At 44.9% G+C, this 18,706-nt stretch overlaps 1 protein-coding gene across 3 annotated transcripts in view; it reads left to right on the plus strand.

Annotated features, from left to right (window-relative positions):
• The first annotated feature begins 5,569 nt into the window (after positions 1-5,569).
• Positions 5,570-18,706, plus strand: part of pik3cg (phosphatidylinositol-4,5-bisphosphate 3-kinase, catalytic subunit gamma) — a 135,644-nt gene continuing 122,507 nt past the window's right edge. For 2 of the 3 annotated variants that reach the window (XM_072242681.1, XM_072242679.1), the window contains exon 1: positions 9,938-10,112. The gene's annotated coding sequence lies outside the window, so the exon portion shown is untranslated. Of the gene's footprint in view, positions 5,588-9,937; positions 10,113-18,706 lie in introns of those variants that run through there. The other variant, XM_072242680.1, reaches the window with a different exon arrangement.

Consider the following 18,706-nt stretch of genomic DNA (forward strand, 5'->3'; position numbering starts at 1 on the left):
TCCCCGGGATGTCTCTTGCTACTCTTCTCCCCAAACACGGGGACTGGCTGGCGTAAATTGGATAGCATGGGAGTTGATGGGGATGTGGAATGAATAAAAATGGGACCAGTGTAACTTGGTGGATGGTGACTGGTGCAGACTCCATGGGCTGATGCATCATTTTTCATATTGCGACCATCTGGTATACTTTCTACCAGATTAGTGGTTGCATGCGATAGCACATGACCTCCAATAAGCCAGTAATCACTGCATCATGTGGAGGAAAGCCTTGGGAAGAATAACCCATCGTTACTTGACCTCCCTAATGTTCTGCACTTATCACACATCGTGGCCTAAACTGCTCTAAGATACATTTTAATTCCCAGCTCGGGCAGTTCTATATCAGATGTCCACTGGTTCCACAGGTGCTGGGGCATGTAGCAACCACTGCCAACAATCTACAGCCAACTTGAGTGGCACATGGGCTACCTGACAGCACAGCGAACAATTCCTATTTCATCCTGAATTAGCAGCAGCAATAAAATGTATTCTTTGCACTGGTTCATTAGATCTGGCCTAAAAATGAGCTAATTATGGTAAAGAGATAAGACCATAAGACAAAGGAGCAGAAGTCGTCCATTTGGCCCATCGAGTCTGCTCTGCCATTTTATTATGAGCTGATCCATTCTCCCATTTAGTCCCACTCCCACACCTTCTCACCATAACCTTTGATGCCCTGGCTACTCAGATAGCTATCAATCTCTTAATTAAATACACCCAATGACTTGGCCTCCACTGTCGCCCGTGGCAACAAATTCCATAGATTCACCACCCTCTGGCTAAAAAAATTTCTTCGCATCTCTGTTCTGAATGGGCGCCCTTCAATCCTTAAGTCATGCCCACTTGTACTAGACGCCCCCATCATGGGAAACAACTTTGCCACATCCACTCTGTCCATGCCTTTCAACATTCAAAATGTTTCTATGAGGTCTCCCCTCATTCTTCTAAACTCCAAGGAATACAGTCCAAGAGTGGACAAACATTCCTCATATGTTAACCCTCTCATTCCCGGAATCATTCCTAGTGAACCTTCTCTGTTCCTCTCCAACGTCAGCACATCCTTTCTTAAATAAGGAAACCAAAACTGCCCACAGTCCTCCAAGTGAGGTCTCACCAGTGCCTTATAGAGCCTCAATATCACATCCCTGCTCCTATACTCTATTCCTCTAGAAATGAATGCCAACATTGCATTCGCCTTCTTCACTACCGACTCAACCTGGAGGTTAACCTTAAGGGTATCCTGTATGAGGACTCCCAAGTCGCGTTGCATCTCAGAACTTTGAATTCTTTCCCCATTTAAATAATAGTCTGCCCGTTTATTTCTTCTGCCAAAGTGCATAACCGTACACATTCCAACATTGTACTTCATTTGCCACTTCTCTGCCCATTCTTCCAATCTATCCAAGTCTCTCTGCAGACTCTCCGTTTCCTCAGCACTACCGGCCCCTCCACCTATCTTCATATCGTCAGCAAACTTAGCCACAAAGCCATCTATTCCATAATCCAAATTGTTGATGTACAATGTAAAAAGAAAGGGCCCCAACACGGACCCCTGTGAAACACCACTGGTAACCGGCAGCCAACCAGAATAGGATCCCTTTATTCCCACTCTCTGTTTCCTGCCAATCAGCCAATGCTCTATCCACGTATGTAACTTTCCCGTAATTCCATGGGCTTTTATCTTGTTAAGTAACCTCATGTGTGGCACCTTGTCAAAGGCCTTCTGAAAATCCAAATATACAACATCCACTGCATCTCCCTTGTCTAGCCTACTGGTAACTTCCTCAAAAAAATTGTAATAGGTTTGTCAGGCAGGATTTCCTTTCAGGAATCCATGCTGAGTTCTGCCTATCTTGTCATATGCCTCCAGGTACTCGGTAACCTCATCCTTGACAATCGACTCCAACAACCTCCCAACCACCAATGTCAAGCTAACAGGTCTATAATTTCCTTTTTGCTTCCTTGCCCCCTTCTTAAATAGCGGAGTGATATTTGCAATCTTCCAGTCCTCCGGAACCATGCCAGAATCTATCAACTTTTGAAAGATCATTGCTAATGCCTCCGCAATCTCCCAGCTACTTCCTTCAGAACACGAGGGTGTATTCCATCTGGTCCGGGAGATTTATCTACCTTTAGACTATTCAGCTTCCTGAGTACTTTCTCTGTCGTAATTGTGACTGCGCAAACTTCTCTTCCCTGCCACCCTTGAGTGTCCGGTATACTGCTGATGTCTTCCTCAGTGAAGACTGATGCAAAATACTCGTTCAGTTCCTCTGCCATCCCCTTATCTCCCATTACAATTTCTCCAGCATCATTTTCTATCGGTCCTATATCTACTCTCACCTGTCTTTTACTCTTTATATACTTGAAAAAGCTTTTAGTATCCTCTTTGATATTATTTGCTAGCTTCCCTTCATAGTTCATCTTTTACCTTTTAATGACCTTCTTGGTTTTCTTTTGTAAGGTTTTAAAAACTTCCCAATCCTCTGTCTTCCCAATAATTTTTGCTTCCTTGTATGCCCTCTCCTTTGCTTTAACTTCAGCTTTGACTTCTCTTGATGGTCACTTTGAAGGTCAAACTTGAAGGCAGAGTATGGGGTGAAAGAAAAATGGGGAATTACGTGGGAGGGAAGCATCACATTGACCATGGAGTAGGTTAAAAGGTCAGTACAATCTCGTGGGCTGAAGGGCCTGTACTGTGCTTGTGATTGCATGGTGTTGCACAGGATGTGGGTGATAGCTGAATTGAGTCATCACCAGTCGAAATGTTATTTTTGACACCATTGAAACAACACTATACATTCCTGAGAAATCACGAGTCACTGCCTTATATTCCTTAGTGTGATAATGGATTCTGTACTGTCCTCGCCCTTCAAAATAAAGTACTTTAATTAAAAATAAATTTGCATTTATATAGATCTTCTGTTATCGGAAATGATTTTTTTTATTTTGAAGTCCAGTTCCTGTAGAGAGGGGGAAGTGTGAACCATTTACGGAGGCAGCAATAAGATTGGAAAATGCAGTGAGGTTTAATCCAACAGCTCACCCGAAGGGGTGTAGAGTTTAAAGTAAATATGGGATGAACTTCCCTTTCCCAACATACCAATAAAATACTGTACCTTGGAAGTGTGAAAATGTAGCATCAAATTTACGTATGTTCCACTTACAGCAAAATTATAAATATCAGATAATTTATTTTTATATGTTGGTTGAGGAAAAAGCATTGCTTGGGATAACTCCCCACCACCAACGTTCTTGTACATCAACCTGGGAGGACAGCGGTGTGGCCTTGCCCAGCCCAGCCATAGAATCTTAAGCCTGGAATCCAGTCTCTGGAGTGGTACCTACACCAGAACCCTCAAACGTAGAGGTAAGTGTCCCCTCCTAAACCATGGCAGACACCTCCAGTATAGGGTATATAACGAGTTTATTAAACCGCATGTGCACAGTGAGGAGGAACCCTGGAACCAAACCTGCTGATTACTGATGACTTGAGTCACCCACATCCTGTGTGTACCATGCAATCACAAGCTCTTCCCAACCCAATTTCCCCTGCTTTTCTCCCCTTCCCTCCTCTTCTCCCTTCCTCTCTCTCCCCCATCTTCTATATAATGTGTGTGTGTGTATGTATATATAATATATATATCTTTCTAAGCCTATCTCTCTCCTCCACCCATTGCTGTGCTGTCACTTTATGTCTTCCTTGTAAGGTCACCTTTTTTCGCCCTCAGCGCGCACTTACGTCCTTGCCTCTCCTTCCAACCTTACCCTGAGGCAATTTCACGCCAATCCCTGCTGTTCAACGTACGGTCTTCATCTTCCACGTGATGGCATCAGCCGCAACCTTCCACCCTTGCAGGAGGAGAGAGGACAGAGCACCGGGGGAGGCGGAGGTGGAGGGTTGCCTTTGGCCTTTCACTCATCTCTGACCCAACTAGTGTATGGAGTCTCGTGAGATCCAGCAGTGGTGTGCCAGGATTGAAGTCATTTGTTCATTGAGAAACAGTATGGAGTAGGCCCCTCCAGCCCCTCGAGCCATGCCACACAGCAAACCACCGATTTAACCCTAGGGCCTAATTATAGGACCATTTACAATGATCAATTAACCTATCAATCGGTATGTCTGGATTGTGGGAGGAAACCCACGTGGGCAAGGGGAAAAGGTACATACTCCTTACAGGCAGTGTCAGGATTTGAACCCAGGTCACTTGTACTGTAAAGTGTTGTGCTAGCTACTATGCTACCATGCCACCCTGTGATGTGTTGAGGAAGCCAATGACACCGACTCGTTATAGTTGGCAACAGATCTCATTCCAGTGGATTGCAAATGTTGTCCCGTTACACATCTCCTGGTGTGTTCCTCAGGCTGGTAAGGAGTTTACTTATCTTCTCTGGTGAGGTGCACCTTCCATCTGGTCGAGCTTCTGGTCCGTTGCTTGTGTTACTGGTGACCATTTCCATCCTTTTAAGGCACAAGGTGAAGCAGCTCTTGTGCTGATTCAATAGAACAGATATGAGAGATTCCAAGTGTGTGGTGATTCCTTTCAGCACCAACACTGACAAAAACCCTCTCCATGAAGCAGCTGGGAGCAATGAGTATTCTTCTCACACGTCACGTCAATCCCTAAATTACCATCATGGTCACACCTTAGAGACCATAAAACTTAGGAGCAGAATTAGGGTACTCGGCCCACCAAGTCCACTCCACCTGTCCGTCATGTGTGTCCATCAATGCTCCCAACCCCAACCCCATTCTCTTGCCTTCACCCCTAACCCTTTGATACCCTGATGAACCAAGAACTATTAACCTCTGCTTTATATATACCCAATGACTTGGCCTCCACAGCCACCCATATCAATGAATTCCGCAGATTCACCACCCTCTAGCTAAAGAAATTTATTTGTGTCTCTGCTCTAAATGGACTACTCTGAGGCTGTGCCCCCCATTCCATCAATTCCATCATCCAAATGGTTAACAGTTAATGTGAAAAGGAGTGGTCCCAAAACTGACCCCTGTCATCAGCAGCCAACCACAGCTTTATTCACAAAGTTGTCGGAAGTGTGTGGACTGCAGGAAATTCTGGAAGCATTCAGTAGTTGCAAGGTGATGTGAACTTGTTTTGTCCTTTGCCCAAGACTGATATAGTATCTCCAACCTGAAACATTAGCTCTACGGCTGTCTCCACAGATGCTGACTGACCTGTTGGCTCTTTCCTCTTATTACAGATTTCCAGTACTTGTAGTTTAAAAATAAATCATTGAAGTCAATCAGGATGTCAATCAGCCCAGGAGGCAATTAATATTCACTTTAAATTATAAAATGACCCTCCTAAATGGTGATTAGATCTAGTTTATTAACCTGCCTGTGAATTTTTCTACTTATAAACTCACCCAAACCTCTCAGCTTTTTGCAGATTTATATTCCCAAAGCAACAAGAGGAACAGTCATATCTGGTTCTGCTGTTGACTCTGCCAAATTCTGCCCTAACTCTAATCACATGTTTGTAGATGATGCCACCATAGAGGGCTGGATCTCAGCAACAACAAGGTAAGTGTAGGAAAAAGGCAAAACTATAAGTTGTGTCAAGATACCAAGCTTTCCCTCAATGGAAGAGCTGGTCATTGGTGTCAGGAGGCAGGGCGGAGTACAAGACCCCTGACTGTATCAGTGGTGCTGAGCTTCAAACTCTCAGTTATAAAAATCACTCACAATCTATCCTGGTACAACATGGACACTACTGCCAAAAGAAAACACATCAGCTCCTCTACTTCTTTGTAAGTTTAAGAGAACTTTGTTATGTCCCCAATAACCCTCACTAATTTTTACAGATGCACCATCAAAGCCACCTCTACCTGGATGCATCACAACTTGGAATGGCAACTGCTGTGCCCCAGCCGCAAGTTGTGGATACAGCTCTGTCACACAAACCAATCTCCACTGCATGGACTCTGTCTTCACTGCCTGCTGACTCAGGAAAATGTCCAACATAATTAAAGACCCCTCCCATCTTCCCACCAAATTTCTTGGTGTTCACCTGGTCTCTCAACACCAGCTCCATAGCAAAGAAAGCCCAGCAGCGTCTCTACTTTCTGTGAAGGCTGAGAAAAGTCCACTTCACACCCCCAGATTCTCACCACATTCTACAGAGGTTGTATTGAGAGCATCCTGAGCAGCTGCACCACTGCCTGGTCAGAAATTATAGACAATAGACAATAGGTGCAGGAGTAGACCATTTGGCCCTTCGAGCCAGCACTGCCATTCACGGTGATCATGGCTGATCATCCACTATCAGTATCCAGTTCCTGCCTTATCCTCATAACCTTTGATTCCGCTATCTTTAAGAACTCTATCCACCTCTTTTTTGAAAGCATCCAGAAACTTGGCCTCCACAGCCTTCTGGGGCAGAACATTCCATATATCCACCACTCTCTGGGTGAAAAAGTTTTTCCTCAACTCTGTTCTAAATGGCCTACCCCCAATTCTTAAACTGTGGCCTCTGGTTCTGGACTCACCCATCAGCGGGAACATGCTTCCTGCCTGCAGCGAGTCCAATCCCTTAATATTCTTATATGTTTCAATAAGATCCCCTCTCAGCCTTCTAAATTCCAGAGTATACAAGCCCAGTCGCTCTAATCTTTCGACATATGACAGTCCCGCCATCCCGGGAATTAACCTTGTGAACCTACACTGCACTCCCTCAATAGCAAGAATGTCCTTCCTCAAATTTGGACACCAAAACTGCACACGGTACTCCAGCTGTGGTCTCACCAGGGCCCTGTACAGCTGCAGAAGGACCTCTTTGCTGCTATACTCAATTCTCCTTGTTATGAAGGCCAGCATGCCATTAACTTTCTTCACTGCCTTCTGTACTTGCATGTTTGCTTTCAGTGACTGATGTACAAGAATACCTAGATCTCATTGTACTTCTCCTTTTCCTAACTTGACTCCATTTAGATAATAATCTGCCTTCCCGTTCTTACCACCAAAGTGGATAACCTCACATTTATCCACATTAAACTGCATCTGCCATGCATCTGCCCACTCACCTAGCCTGTCCAAGTCATCCTGCATTCTCATAACATCCTCCTCACATTTCACACTGCCACCCAGCTTTGTGTCATCGGCAACTTTGCTAATGTTACTTTTAATTCCCTCATCTAAATCATTAATATATATTGTAAACAGCTGCGATCCCAGCACTGAACCCTGCAGTACCCCACTGGTCATCGCCTGCCATTCCGAAAGGGACCCGTTAAATCGCTACTCTTTGTTTTCTGTCAGCCTGCCAATTTTCAATCCATGTCAGTACTCTGCCCCCAGTACCATGTGCCCTAATTTTGCCCACTAATCTCCTATGTGGGACTTTATCAAAGGCTTTCTGAAAGTCCAGGTACACTACATCCACTGGCTTTCCCATATCCATTTTCATAGTTACATCCTCAAAAAATTCCACAAGATTAGTCAAGCACGATTTCCCCTTCATAAATCCATGCTGACTCAGACCAATCCTGTTACTGCTATCCAGATGTGTCGTAATTTCATCTTTTATAATTGACTCCAGCATCTTTCCCACCACTGACGTCAGGCTAACCGGTCTATAATTCCCTGTTTTCTCTCTTCCTCCCTTCTTGAAGAGAGGGACAACATTAGCCACCCTCCAATCCACAGGAACTGATCCTGAATCTATAGAACATTGGAAAATGATTACTAATGCGTCCACGATTTCTAAAGCAACCTCCTTAAGTACCCTGGGATGCAGACCATCAGGTCCTGGGGACTTAAAAGCCTTCAGACCCAACAGCCTATCCAACACCATTTCCTGCCTAATATAAATTTCCTTCAATTCATCCATTACCCTAGGTCCTTTGGCCACTATTACATCTGGGAGATTGTTTGTGTCTTCCCTAGTGAAGACAGATCCAAAATACCTGTTCAACTCGTCTGCCACTTCCTTGTTCCCCATAATAAATTCACCTGCTTCTGTCTTTAAGGGCCCAATTGTGGTCTTAATTATTTTTTTCCTTTTCACATACCTGAAGAAGCTTTTACTATCCTCCTTTATATTCTTGGCTAGTTTATCTTCGTACCTCATTTTTTCTCCGCGTATTGCCTTTTTAGTTACCTTCTGTTGCTCTTTAAAAGTTTCCCAATCCTCCAGCTTCCCACTCGTCTTTGCTATGTTATACTTCTTCCCTTTTATTTTTATACTGTCCATTACTTCTCTTGTCAGCCACGGCCTCCCCTTAGGATCTTTCTTCCTCTTTGGAATGAACTGATCCTGCACCTTCCGCATTATTCCCAGAAACACTTGCCATTGCTGTTCCACTGTCATCCCTACTAGGGTATTGTTCCATTGAACTTTGGCCAGCTCCTCCCTCATAGCACCATAGTTCCCCTTGTTCAACTGTAATACTGACACTTCCGAGTTTCCCTTCTCCCTCTCAAATTGTAGATTAAAACTTATCATATTATGGTCACTATCTCCTAATGGCTCCTTTACCTCGAGGTCCCTGATCAAATTCGGTTCATTGCACAACACTAAATCTAGAATTGCGTTCTCTCTGGTAGGCTCCAGTATAAGCTGTTCTAAGAATCCATCTTGGAGGCACTCCACAAACTCCCTTTCTTGGGGTCCAGTACTAACCTGATTCCTCCAGTACACCTGCATGTTGAAATCCCCCATAACAACTGTAGCATTACCTTTGCGACATGCCAATTTTAACTCTTGATTCAACTTACACCCTACATCCAGACTACTGTTTGGGGGCCTGTAGATAACTCCCATTAGGGTCTTTCTACCCTTAGAATTTCTCAGTTCTATCTATACCGACTCTACGTCTCCTGATTCTATATCCCCCCTCGCAGGGGACTGAATATCATTCCTCACCAACAGAGCCACCCCACCCCCTCTGCCCATCAGTCTGTCCTTTCGATAGGCCGTATACCCTTGAATATTCATTTCCCAGGCCCTGTCCACTTGAAGCCATGTCTCTTTTATTCCCACAACATCATACTTGCCAATTTCCAACTGTGCCTCAAGCATCTTGGATCGCAGGACCCTGCAGCGGATAGTGAGGTCAGCTGAGAAGATCATCGGGGTCTCTCTTCCCACCATTACGCACATTTACACCACACGCTGCATCCGTAAAGCAAACAGCATTATGAGGGACCCCACGCACCGCTCATACAAACTCTTCTCCCTCCTGCCATCTGGCAAAAGGCACCGAAGCATTCGGTCTCTCACGACCAGACTATGTAACAGTTTCTTCCCCCAAGCCATCAGACTCCTCAATACCCAGAGCCTGGACTGACACCAACCTACTGCCCTCTACTGTGCCTATTGTCTTGTAATGCCTGCACTGTTTTGTGCACTTTATGTAGGTCTGTAGTCTAGTGTAGTTTTTGTATCGTTTCATGTAGCACCATGGTCCTGAAAAACATTGTCTTGTTTTTACTGTGTACTGTACCAGCAGTTATGGTCGAAATGACAATAAAAAGTGATGACTTGACTTGACTCCTGTCCAACAGAAGGTGGAAAAGCTTGAGAACAGGAACCACCTAGCTCAGGGATGGCTTCCCACTGTAATCTCCTCTCTCACACTAATAGGTGAACCACTTAATCTCCCAAACTACCTTTGTGTGTCCTTGCAGTTTGCAGCCTTCTCTGCCCATTCTCTGTACCTGCAATGCTTCCTTTTTAATACTGTGATATACTTACAAATGGCATTATCTGTCTGGATGGCTTTCAGACGAAGTTTTTCCACTGTATCTCGGTACATGTGACAATAATAAACCAATACCAATATGACCAGAATGCAGCTCAGGATACGTTGGTGAAGTTGTTGTGTCCCGCCTTGAGAATCACTGTGGTTTCTTTCGCTTCCTGAGCCCTGCTACAGTACTTCCTCTGTGTCTGTGCTTCTAGATGCGAATCACCGAGTCAGCACGTAGAGTTTGAATGCCGTCCAGCCATGTGTAAAGGTTGGGGGAACCATGCCTCGGCTCGGTTCAGCTGAGCGTCAGCGTGGTGGAAGGAGGAGTACCCGTGGGTCTGCAGGCTGACAACACGCAGGTGAGCTGGTCGTGACTCTATCTCCTCCGGCCCTGACGAGGCAGCCGGGCCGGAAACAAGGGCCGGCTCTGCTGCTCTTCCCCTCTCACCCAGAGTCTGGGGGGAGGTGGTTTAGGCGAAACCGAGTACACTGTCACCCTTCAGTGGCTGCGGTGTACAAAGGCAGAGACCGCATAGAGAAGGTCTGAGGTGCCAGTTCAAATTGCTTCTGGTTCTTGAGGGTTTTGTTGGGTTTGTTTTGGGGGTGGAGGATGAGGAGGAGATTTTGCTCCAGGAACTGTTTTAAGCACTAGGCCAGTGCTGAGCACAGAAATTAGGCCCAGGATTACTTCCCCTCCTCCAGTATATTCCCCTTTCCCTGTGCAGAGCTGTTAAAATCAGGAATCGGACTCACCTCAGGCTGCTGTGCTCAAGGAGAAGCAGGTCTTCTTCCAATCCCAAACAACTTCAGCCTGACTACAGCCTGCAACAAATCCCTCCGGTTGGTCCAGGAACACCTTCACCCTTTAAACTTTTCCTGATTGCCCTCTGCCTTTGAAACACTGGGTCCTTATCCCCTTGGGAGCATTTCTGACTTCAGAACACGGAGGTCTGTGTTCTTCAGGGAGGGTTGGAGAGTGAGTCTGGAGGCAAGTTAGTCCGTGTAGTACATGGCACCAGAATCAAAATCAAGCTTAATACCACCAGCATGTCGTGAAATTCGTTAACTTAGCAGCAGCAGTACAACAAAATACACGATAATATAGAACCATAGAACATTACAGCACAGAAACAGGCCTTTTGGCCCTTGGCTGTGCTGAACCATTTTTCTGCCTAGTCCCACTAACCTGCACCTGGACCATATCTCTCCATACACCTCTCACCATGTACCTGTCCAAGTTTTTCTTAAATGTTAAAAGTGAGCCCACATTTACCACTTCATCTGGCAGCTCATTCCACACTCCCACCACTCTCTGTGTGAAGAAGCCCCCCCTAATGTTCCCTGTAAACTTTTCCCCCCTCACCCTTAACCCATGTCCTCTGGTTTTTTTTCTCCCCTTGCCTCAGTGGAAAAAGCCTGCTTGCATTCACTCTATCTATACCCATCATAATTTTATATACCTCTATCAAATCTCCCCTCATTCTTCTACGCTCCAGGGAATAAAGTCCCAACCTATTCAACCTTTCTCTGTAACTGAGTTTTTCAAGTCCCGGCAACATCCTTGTAAACCTTCTCTGCACTCTTTCAACCTTATTAGTCATAGTCATACTTTATTGATCCCGGGGGGAAATTGGTTTTCATTACAGTTGCACCATAAATAATTAAATAGTAATATGTAAATTATGCCAGGAAATAAGTCCAGGACCAGCCTATTAGCTCAGGGTGTCTGACCCTCCAAGGGAGGAGTTGTAAAATTTGATGGCCACAAGCAGGAATGACTCCCTATGACGCTCTGTGTTGCATCTCGGTGGAATGAGTCTCTGGCTGAATGTACTCCTGTGCCCAACCAGTACATTATGTAGTGGATGGGAGACATTGTCCAAGATGGCATGCAACTTGGACAGCATCCTCTTTTCAGACACCACCGTCAGAGAGTCCAGTTCCAACCCCACAACATCACTGGCCTTACGAATGGGTTCGTTGATTCTGTTGGTGTCTGCTACCCTCAGCCTGCTGCCCCAGCACACAACAGCAAACACCACAGCCACCACAGACTCGTAGAACATCCTCAGCATTGTCCGGCAGATATTAAAGGACCTCAGTCTCCTCAGGAAATAGAAACGGCTCTGACCCTTCTTGTAGACAGCCTCAGTGTTCTTTGACCAGTCCAGTTTATTGTCAATTTGTATCGCCAGGTATTTGTAATCCTCCACCATATCCACACTGACCCCCTGGATGGAAACAGGGGTCACCGGTACCTTAGCTCTCCTCAGGTCTACCACCAGCTCCTTAGTCTTTTTCACATTAAGCTGCAGATAATTCTGCTCACACCATGTGACAAAGTTTCCTACTGTGGCCCTGTATTCAGCCTCATCTCCCTTGCTGATGCATCCAACTATGGCACAGTCATCAGAAAACTTCTGAAGATGACAAGACTCTGTGCAGTTGTTGAAGTCCGAGGTGTAAATGGTGAAGAGAAAGGGAGACAAGACAGTCCCCTGTGGAGCCCCAGTGCTGCTGATCACTCTGTCAGACACACAGTGTTGCAAGCACACGTACTGTGGTCTGCCAGTCAGGTAATCAAGAATCCATGACACCAGGAAAGCATCCACCTGCATCGCTGTCAGCTTCTCCCCCAGCAGAGCAGGGTGGATGGTATTGAATGCACTGGAGAAGTCAAAAAACATGACCCTCACAGTGCTTGCCGGCTTGTCCAGGTGGGCGTAGACACGGTTCAGCAGGTAGACGATGGCATCCTCAACTCCTAGTTGGGGCTGGTAGGTGAACAGGAGGGGATCTAAGTGTGGCCTGACCATAGGCCGGAGCAGCTCCAGAACAAGTCTCTCCAGGGTCTTCATGATGTGGCATTATTAATATCCTTCCTGTAACTTGGTGACCAAAACGGAACACAATACTCCAAAAAGCTCTCTTTATGACCCTATCTACCTGTGACGCCACTTTTAGGGAATTTTGTATCTGTATTCCCAGATCCCTCTATTCTACTGCACTCCTCAGTGCCCTACCATTTACCTTGTATGTTCTACCTTGGTTTGTCCTTCCAAAGTGAAATACCTCACACTTGTCTGTATTAAACTCCATATGCCATTTTTCAGCCCATTTTTCCAGCTGGTTCAAATCCCTCTGCAGCTTTGAAAACCTTCCTCACTGTCTACTACACCTCCAATCTTTACACCATCAGCAAATTTGCTGATCCAATTTACCACATTATCATCCAGATCATTGATATAGATGACAAATAACAATGGACCCAGCACTGATCCCTGTGGCACACCACTAGTCACAGGCCTCCACTCAGAGAAGCTATCCTCCACTACCACTCTCTGTCTACTTTCATTGAGCCAACGTCTAATCCAATTTACTACCTCTCCATGTATGCCTAGTGACTGAAGCTTCCTAACTGACCTCCCATGCAGGACCTTGTCAAAGGCCTTACTGAAGTATATAGAAAAATATATAGTATAAAGTATACTGAAATACATAGAAAAATAAGTAAATCAATTACAGTAAGTTAATGTCTATTAAATAGTTAAATTAAAAACAGTGCAAAAACAGAAATAATGAATAAAAGTAGTGAGGTAGTGTTATAGATTCAAAGTCCATTTAGGAATCAAATGGCAGAGGGGAAGAAGCTGTTCCTGAATCACTGAATGTGTGCCTTCAGGCTTCTGTACCTCCTACCTGATGGTAACAGTGAGAAAAGGGCATATCCTGGGTGATGTGAGTCCTTCATAATGGACGCTGCCTTTCTGAGACACTGCTCCTTGAAGATATCTTGGATACTGCGGAGGCAAGTACCCAGGATGGAGCTGTCTAATTTTACAACTTTATGTAGCTTCTCTCGGTCCTGTGCAGTAGCTGTCCCTCGTAGCAGACAGTGATGCAGCCTGTCAGAATGCTCTCCACAGCACGTCCGTAGAAGTTCTTAATCCTAAGAAGGCATCTGAGCCTTATCAGGCAGATAATTGTGGCTTCTAATTCAGCTTTTGTGTCTTGGTCCTAGTGGGGAATGTTACCTTTCAGGTGAAATGTTAAACAGATGCCCCGCCTGCCCTCACAAGTCTCAAAGAAATGCTGAGTTCTTCCCTGTCACTTGGCATGGAGTCCTTGCTAAACTAATCATCAGTTGAGCAGATATCTGATTGTCATCACACTGCTGTCTGTGGGAGTCCCCTGGTTCCAATCTGACAATAATGCCTACATTTCACAAGATGTTGAGCACCAGGCAATATCCTCAGTATTGGAAGGTACTCATTCCAGTGACCAGATCAACCTGGCTTTGACAGGTCTGACTGTCAGATCCAATAAGCTGGAAATCCAATATATTGTTTAACTTTGGAGGTTTTCCAGCAAGTATTCAAGCAAAAAGGAAATGGTTCTCATGGATGTAGAGGAGAGTTGTGTGTGGTGCTGTTGGAGTTGGATTTGTACTTCCGCAGTTCCCCCACATGATTTTGGATATCTAAACAGTGAGGTCAAACTCAAGTTTACTGTCATATGCACAAGCACAGCTGCAAAACAAAACTTACCTGCCGCAGTATCACAGGCACATTGCATCATTGTTCACAAGGAAAACAAGTCTTTCACACTTTTTACAAGAAAGAACACAATTTGAACAAAAAAGTCAATTTTAGTGCAAAGTGATCAATATCATCATAGTGTTTGCTGAAGTGAGGTGATTAACATTTGCCATTTGGTTCAATAATTGAATGGTTGATGGGAAGTTGGTGTGGGACTTTAGGCTTCTGTACCTCCCTCTCAGTGGTAGCTGTGAGAAGATGGTATGGTCCGGGTGGTGGGGATCTCTGATGATGGATGATGATTTCTTGGGGAAGCACCTCGTGCATAGAACCAGTGATGGAAAGGGATATGTCTGTGATGTTTTGAGCTGAGCCAGCTACTCTCTTCAGCTTGTTGCATTGCAGTTGCTGTACTGGACCATGCTGCACCATTCAGGCCAAACCCCCTTAACCTCTCCAGAAAGTAAAGACACTGCTGCACCTTGCTATGTTTGTATACGTGCTGGGCTTTCGGGCTGTGAGTGTTGTCAGTGTTTGGAAACAGTGGACTGTCAAAGGGATGCGTGTGCATCGAGAGAAAGGGCACATGTCCTTTCCATGTCGAGAAAACAAAACACATCTTATTTGCATTACTGATTGTTTTGTTTTGGAGATCTGTCAAGATTGGAATAGAGAATTTGCATTTAGTCCAACCAAAGGAAAGGTTTGTTCAGCTGGTTAGCAATTATTGGTTGAACTGCTTCCTGGTGGTGGAGATCTGTGACTGAAGCAATAGCACAAGGGGGAACAGACATTACCGACACTAAGGACCACTTCTATTTCTGGAAAGCTTTTAGCAAGGCAAAACTTTGCCAAGGTACTTAACAGGAGCATTCACAAACACAGCCTGGTGTCTAACATTATAAAGAGGTCTCAGGACAAAGGGCCTGAAACTCTCATCAGCTGCATCTCATAAAAAGCAAACAGTGGGTGGGGAGGCAGAGGAAGTGTGTAATGAAAAATTTTCATACTCTATCAACATGAGAAAACAAAAGGAAATAAGGTGTGTTTCTCTATTTGCGGCAATGTGTGTAGTGCATAGAAACAGCACCACTATTGAGACTGCAGATCAGCCACATTAAAGTATGTACACTGACTCTGCGGCCACTGGAAACAAGCTCTCCAGCAGTTTGGGAGAAGGTCACAAATCACACTACCTCCTTTCAGATTATATCCTGGCTGCATTTTGCTTCTGAAAGGAACCTGTGGCTGCCAAATGAAGAGCAAAACTGGGTGTGGCACTCCTCAGGAGGACTTTTGAGAGAAGTAAGACTTTTATTTTAATGAACATAGATTAGAAAGGGTATATAACCCCAAATAGCACGTTAGGTGATCAGTAATGTGGATGCAAGCAATTAATTATTATGTAGAATACTCCAGTTCACTTCAAGATTGGAACATTTTCCCTGCCCTGCACTGTGGTCAGTGAACTGAAATGTTAAATCCTAATTTTTCATAGAAGCTACCTGTCTGGTGATAGATTTTCCATTTTTATTGCAGGGAGATTTAATGACATGTTAGCTAGCTGCTGGTGTAAGAAGCAGGTAAGTATCTGGTGAAAATGGTACTAAAAGTTATTAAAAGTACACAAACATCACGCAGTGCTCTGAAGATCAAGACAGGGAGCACAGTGAATAAACTACAAATCAGGTTAGTCAAATGAAATTGTGTAATGACACAAGGAGCACAGGAACGTGTTTGCACAGAAAGGATCTGCAGCACGGTTGTGTAGTGGTTAGCACAACGCTTTACTGTACCAGTGACCTGGGTTCAATTCTCAACTTTGGCTGTAAGGAGTTTGTAGGTTCTCCCCGTGACCACGCGGGTTTCCTCTGGCAGCTACGGTTTCCTCCCTCAGTACAAAGACCTACCAGTGGGTAGGTTAATTTCTCACTGTATATTGTTTTGTTATCTGGCTAGGATTAAATTGGGGGATTGCTGGGCAGTGTGGCTCGCAGGGCGAGAAGGGCCGATTCTGCGGGATACCTCAATCAGTAAAGAAATAAATATGCAGGAACTTCTTGGCTGAGTCCCCACTGGGGGAGGGAGCGGGTCAAGTACCCCGGGGGGGGGGAGGGAGCGGGTCGAGTACCCCACACGGGGGATATTAAGAGTTGTGGATTCGTCTCAGTGAATGGAAACAAAACAAATTCCTCGTTAACTTTTCTCATATGATTAGGGCACGATGAAGGGGAGATACCTGGATCACTGTTGCCATTCTGGTCACTTCAGAGTGCCGTTATGTTGGAGAAAGTGCAGTTCACTGGGATGTTGCCAAGTAGAGATTGGATAGGCTAGGCTTGTTTTCCCTGGAGTTACGGAGGCTGTGTGGCGATGATAGAGGTGTAAAAGATCATGAGGGGCGTGGACAGGGTAAATGGAATAATTTTCCCCTAGTAGGAGTATCAAAAACAAAAGGGCATATGTTTAAGATGAGTGGATTGAGTTTTATAGGGGTCGGAGTACTGCGTTCTTTGCAAAGGGAGTGGTTGATATCTGAAGTTTGCTGCCAGAGGAGGGGGTGGGTTCATTTTAAGAGGCATTTAGACAAATATTTAAACAAGGAAGGCAGAGGAGGATACATGAGTGTAGTGGGCAGAAAACTCGGCATGCATGTGATAGGCATGTTTCTCTGTTGTAGAACTCTATGACTCTGTCCAGATTTTCACTGCTGTGTAATTAATATGTGAGTAATATTGGTTGATTAAGTATTCTTGGTTGGTTAAATAATTCATTACGGGTTTATATGTAAAAATACGTTAAGTACATACGTCATCGTGTTACCACATGATACGTGCGCGTCTCGCTGAAAGTAACGACAAAGTAGACCCGTATCCCCAGACTCCTGTGTCCTCCTTTGAATTAGTCTATTGTTTTGAAGTAGCTCACTCATACCGTTAATAGTGTGGGTGTAATGCTTGGAAGGGTCCAGAGTTGAAGGGAACTTGTGTGGGTCACTGGAAATCTTGCTGGGTACCACAGATGCAGTGAGATAACATCCAGTAAATGGCAGCCAGTAATGCCATGGAATCTTTTGTTTCCACTGAGGGTGTAGACAAGCTCTCAGTGCAGTAACACATCAGAGAGATAGCAGCTTCTCCCACGTAGCAATAACCCAGTATTGCACTAGAGTGCTAACTTAGACTATGGACCTGTCAACGATTCAGAAAGCTTGGAGGTAGACTCAGTGATTCCATAATGTCAAACACACGTCAACATGAATCCTACGGTAAGGTACAGCGCAGAGAAGGCCCTTTGAACCTACATTGACTATCAGCTGTCCATTTACACCTATCCTTCATTGAGTCCATTTGTATTCTCTCCACATTCCCATCAATACTCACCTACAGACTGGGGCTAATTTACAGTGGACATTAATCTACATACTGCACATGTTTGGGATGTGGCAGGAATCCAGAGTACCTAGAGGAATCCCATTGCTTTCTTGCCCCCCACCCCCACCCAGAACATGCACAGTCCTATCCACATTCCAAGATCCTACCATCTATCTCTTCTCTAGGGGTCAATGTGCCCATCAGCTATCTCCCCACAGAAAGCATCCTATCAGGATGCATCACAGCTTGTTATGCCAAGCGCTCTGCACGTGACCAGAAGAAACTGCGGGAAGTTGTGGATACAGCTCCTCACAACACAGAGACCCAGCCTTACCTCTGTGGGCCCCGTCTCTCCTTCTCACTACCTCAGTAAAGCAGCCAGCATAATCACCCACCCAGGACATTCGGGCAGTAGATACAAAAGTCTGAAAGCATGTACGTCACCAGGCTCAACAGCTTCTAACTCACTGTTACAGGACCATTAAATGGACCCTAGTATGATAAGGTGGAACTCACAATCTACCTTGTGACCTTGTACCTTACTGCCTGCCTGCAGTGCACCTTCTCTGTAACTGCTCATTCTGCGAGCTGTTGTTGTTTCCCCTTGTCCTACCTCAATGCACCATAATTATTTCATCTGTATGTGTGGCATGCAAAACAAAATTTTCCATTCTGCCTCATTATATGTGAGAATAATAAACCAATTTTAAACACAAGAGATTCTGCAGATGCTGGTAATCCAAAGCAACACACAGAGAAGAACTCAGCAATCTATGCAGGGGAATAAGCAGTCAACATTTTGGGCTGAGACCTTTCTTCAGGACTAATGAACCAGTTTATGAATTTTATCAATCGAATTGTGAAGTTACACCTTCTGGGACAGAGGAAAGAGCAGTCCCACCACCAGACTGTAAAGTAAAGACAATTTAGTTTCTTGCAAGATTAGACAGGAACTTTTGCCCAAGCATTATTTAGTCATTTCCAATGGACAAATGGTTTGAAAATGAAAACAAACTGAAGGAGAGTGTGCTGGTATCTACC

Source organism: Mobula birostris, chromosome 24 (assembly GCF_030028105.1).
Source record: "Mobula birostris isolate sMobBir1 chromosome 24, sMobBir1.hap1, whole genome shotgun sequence".
NCBI lineage: Eukaryota > Metazoa > Chordata > Chondrichthyes > Myliobatiformes > Myliobatidae > Mobula > Mobula birostris.